This window comes from Nicotiana sylvestris, chromosome 9 (genome assembly GCF_000393655.2).
Source record: "Nicotiana sylvestris chromosome 9, ASM39365v2, whole genome shotgun sequence".
NCBI lineage: Eukaryota > Viridiplantae > Streptophyta > Magnoliopsida > Solanales > Solanaceae > Nicotiana > Nicotiana sylvestris.
In genome coordinates this window covers 159,850,418-159,855,468 of record NC_091065.1, presented here as the reverse complement: position 1 = coordinate 159,855,468, position 5,051 = coordinate 159,850,418, and the positions used below count along the sequence as shown (strand labels likewise).

At 36.6% G+C, this 5,051-nt stretch overlaps 1 non-coding gene across 1 annotated transcript; it reads left to right on the top strand.

Annotated features, from left to right (window-relative positions):
* The first annotated feature begins 4,563 nt into the window (after nt 1-4,563).
* LOC138878871 (small nucleolar RNA R71) lies at nt 4,564-4,670 on the top strand. The gene has a single exon (XR_011402643.1). It is a non-coding gene; the product is annotated as a small nucleolar RNA R71 (small nucleolar RNA).
* Nucleotides 4,671-5,051: the final 381 nt, after the last annotated feature.

The window sequence follows — 5,051 nt, the reverse complement described above, 5'->3', positions numbered from 1 at the left end:
CTTCAGGGTGCTGAGTGTTCTCTAAGATTGATTTGAGGTCAGGGTATCATCAACTGAAGATTCAGGATTCAAACATCTGAAGATTGCTTTCAGGACTAGCTACGGTCACTGTGAGTTCTAGTGATGTCATTTGGGCTGACCAATGCCCCGCAACATTAATGCACTTTATGAACAATGTATTCCAGCCATATCTTGATTCTTTCATCATCATGTCCATTGACGACATCTTGGTGAATTCTCGCAGCCGAGAGGTGACAAGCGCAAAACACACACATAAATATGCTCGCTAGTCGAATATAGTATAATATAATATTGTATCCATAGGGATTAGATTTAAACAGTATTCTTATAGTTTCTAGCTTGATTTCTATCCAAGATGATCATCAGTGAAGATTTATGTGATTAAAACTAAGAGTATAAACTATTGACTAATAACAATAGACACAAGTAATGAGCAAAGAAGGTTATCAATGGGAGAAGATAGGGTTTTGATAGGATAGGTGCAAGATAATTGTTTGGAATTTAACTCTAGATAATTCACTTCTATTGTTCAAGTGAGTCTCTCGAATTCACTCAATTATTAGTTCAAACATTTAGTAGAAACTCCTCTCTCGATTATATCTCAACCTCACAAAATAAACTAAGTTAAGCTCGGTGAAGATATGCAAGAATTCATAGTGGATTGGTCTTTAGGAGAACCTCTCTTGATTATCCTCCTAACTAGGTTTAATCAATGACTCAACTAGCCTCTTTCGATTACTAAGAAGAATTAATGAACTCAACCAACATTATAATGCAAAGCTATCACAAATTATGCCTCTCTTGATTTCATGAACAAGTGAATATAGATGAAACAATTAAATCATGCAAAATGATTTAATACATAAAACTAGAGTTATAATCCTCAAACAATTATCAATACACCAAATCCATCAAACCCTAAAGGGAACTATTTCATGGATATGGAACAATTCATTACAAATATGTTTAAAGTATAGAAAAACATAAAACAATTCAAACTCGAGTCTTGAGTGAGGTTAGAATGATGAATTCCTGTGCTTTTTCTTCTCCAACTCCTCCTTACCCTCCTTAAGTCTTAGATGTGTCAAAAGTCCCAAAAATAATATTTTTCATGTATTTATACCAAGTAGGGTTAGGTCCATACGAAAACACCTTTTTCTACGCGAAATAGGAAATTACTTTGTAAAATTTGTACAGGCGCACCGCATAGGGAGACGCGCTAGATAGGGCAGCAGTGGATTTTATCAGGGAGTGTGTAATTTCATAACAAGAAGCATTTTACACAGCCACAACGCCCCACGTGTTGTGGCTGTGGAGAATTCTCAGAGTCTTTCGTTTTTCTCGCTTTTTGATATCCAAGCTTGGTCCTCGAATCCCGAATGCGATCCCAGCTTAATTCCTTAGGCTTTTACTCACACTTCAAAGCTTCAAATAACTCGAATTAGCTCCTTATCATCTACATCACTCGGAATCACTCCTACAAGGCATAAACACACAATAAATGCAAAAAACTAGCGATTAAAGCTCAAATACAATTAAAGTGCAGTAAATTAGAGTGAAATAAGCGACTAAAATATGTAATTATAGCCTACCATCAATACCCCACACTTAAGCCATTACTCATCCTCGAGCAATCAATCTACACTTTATATAGACGCGACCTTATTAAACAACTCTCCTAACTCATCACATCAAGAATCTTTAAAATAGACTAAGCACAATAGTGTAACATCCTTGCCTCAAGATTTGACTCACAAATACCACGCCTTATTCACAACTCGCTCACTTAAACTAATATAGAGGTCAACGATATTACCTTTCCTTCATGAATCAAGTGCCCTCACACAACAATAAATAGTAGTTCCACACACAATAAAAGTTAAAAACAATTAGGAACTCAATATAGAAAAAATTCACTCACTCTCAGAAACAATATTCATATGCCACAAAAGATGCACCATAGGCTTTCCCGTAGTGTACTACTCTACTAATTGAGCTCATTCAGTCAAGGATCAAGTAGGACTTTAATTGGTTGTAACGTAGGCTGTGGGATGGGTATGATACATTTAGATATAAGAGTGACTACACCTCCCTAAGAACTTTAATACATACACTTTACCTTTCAAAACCCCACACTTATGTCAAAACATAACTCCAACTTCACATCGATATATATTAACTCCCTACTTCTTTTTTATCTTTTTTTTTTCAACAACAATCCAACTATTTTTTTCTTTCTTTTTCAATTCAAGCGGCTATTACTTTTTTAAAATAGTGCACCTTTCACCTTATTTCATTAGTTCCACTCAAAAGCCAAACCAACCACCCCACACTTCAACTTTTACAAAGTTCATAACAATTTCAAGTGCTCATGAGATGTACAAGGTTCAAATAGATGGTCAATCCAAACAAATGGGTAAGGCTTGTAATGTGGTTGCCAAAGAAATAGGATTACTGGCTCAAAGGGATTAACTAAGATACATAACAATTAGGTGGCTAATAACATATAACTGGCTCAACAAAGAAATGCCTATATCACTTCCAAGACTGAATATAACTATTATTTCGCTTTGCAAACACACGGGGTAAGTTCTAGACATCAAATGCAATGCACAGAATAACACAAAAACCTCACACACACATGGCACATAACTCACTTAGGATTGGACTCATCAAGACACTCTAGTCAAAGAAGTTAAGCAAATCTAAGATCATACAATTTAAGGTACTTATACAAATGCCACAACTAAAGTACTCACTATTCTCACGGTATAACAAAGCCAAGAGATATTGATTCCAATTCAAATCATAGCACAAGGTTTCCTACTCCTAACAAAAATAAAAGCTAACTACACTCGATTCAAATAACCCTTGGAAAAGAACCGCGGCCCAAAGAAAAACCAAGGGGGAATTATTACACTACCTACAAAAGAAAATCATTTTGTCTTTTCTTTCGACTTAAATCCCTCAAGAAACCTGTCGATATGATATCCATCGTCAGGAAAAATTGAAACTTTTAAACTTTTAATGTTTTTTTTCAATTTCTTTTCTCTATATCTAACTACTCAGACTAACAAAACTAAAACTAAAACTAATATACATACAACATACAAATATCCCTCACCCCACAATTTAAGTTGTGGCATGTCCCCATGATATACAATTAAAAAGCATAAAGTAAAGGAAACTTCCTTGAATATCTAGTCGACGTCTAAATCGAAGTCGGGCTCCATTCCACGAGCCCGAACTAGTGAACACATCCATGCAGACAACTTCTTCTCAGCCTTCTTGGGGTACACACCACACTTATCATTTTCACTAACTGCAGCCTTCTTTTTTGAGCCCTTCACTTTCTACTCAACACTTGCAGATGGCTTCTCCTTTTTCACCCTGATTTTCACATTTATCTCAAAAGTCACAGTCTCCTCACCCACTCTAAGCATGAGTTTTCTGTCGTGTATATCCATTATAGCTCTACCCGTTGCTAAGAATGGTCTTCCTAGTATGAGGGGTACATCCTTGTTTTCCTTCATATTCACCACTATGAAATCTATAGAAAATACGAAATTATCTACACGAATCAAAACATCTTCCACTATCCTCTCAGGTGTCAAAGTAGTTTGGTCTGCCAGCTACAAGGATATTGGTGCTGACCTTAGCTCTCCAATCTTATTCTCCAGTTTCCTGTAAATAGACAATAGCATTAGATTAATTGAGGCACCAAAATCGCACAAAGACTTATCAAAATTAATAGTGCCTAAAGAGCAGGGTATAGAAAAACTCCCTGGATATCCACACTTTTGTGGGAGTTTTTCTTTGTGGTTTCTTTCAGTATTAGCGGGAAGAGTACCTGGTATTCTCTCAGATAATATAGTTGCAATCTGCCCAACTTGTCTTTCTAGGTTTTGAAAACCAGTGCCCAGTTATTTGATGGCTGCTCCATGAGCGTCTAACCTCTCATCTATCTTGGAATTGAAGGCTTTCATTAGATCTTTTAGACCAGGCTGATTTGACTATTGAGACTAAAACTACTACCTCTACTGATTTTGGAAGACTGGAGCTCCTTGTCCCTGAGGTCTGGGGTTATTTTGACGCCTTACATTTACAGCACCCCTAGATGAACTCCATGAAAAATTGGGGTGTCTCTGGCCCATTGCATTAAAGTTATAGTTTCCCACAACATTCACTTCCTCAGTTGAGGCTTGACATTCATAAGTAAGGTGTCCTCTTCCTCATATATCACAACCTGCATGAGTCTCACTTTGTATTGTAGCCAAAGTGAGCTTCCATATTTATTTAGCCATATCATCAAGCTATTCCTGCACAGATGTGTTAGCATCAACCTGGTGAACACCTGTCGATCTTCTTCTTTCAGCACTCTCAGAGAGCCACTGATTTGCATCTTCAGACAACTCATCAAGAATTGTGACTATCTCCTCTGAAGTCTTCTTCATCAACGAGCCTCCATTTATATTGCTCAATGTTCTTCGTGAGGCTGGTGTCAATCCATCCCAAAAGTCGTGGAGTTGCATCCATAGTTCAATTCCACTATGTTGACACTTTCTAACGATCTCCTTAAACATCTCCCATGCTTCAAACATGCTTTTAGTCTCTTCTAGGCAAAAGTTATGGATTTCACTTCTAAACTTGCCCGTTTTAGCTGAATAGAAATATTTATCAAGAAATGTTTTAGTCATCTCATCCCATGTTCTAATAGATCCCTAGGGAAAGCTTCGAAGCCACTGCTTTGTATCATCTTTGATTATGAAGGGGAAAGCCCTTAAATAAACTGCATCTTGTTACACACCATTGTATTGAAAGGTGTTCAAAATCTCCTCGAAGTCCATTAAGTGGTTGTTTGGATCTTTGTTCATCTTTGTTTACCGTGAAAATGGTAATAACAATTAAATTTGATTATGGGGTTCTAAAAATACGTGATCTATTTTTATGCTAGTTTGTTAAGCAGTTTATGCTATATATGTGAGACTTAGAAACGAAATAAGAGTAAGGAACGAAGTGATAACCTAACC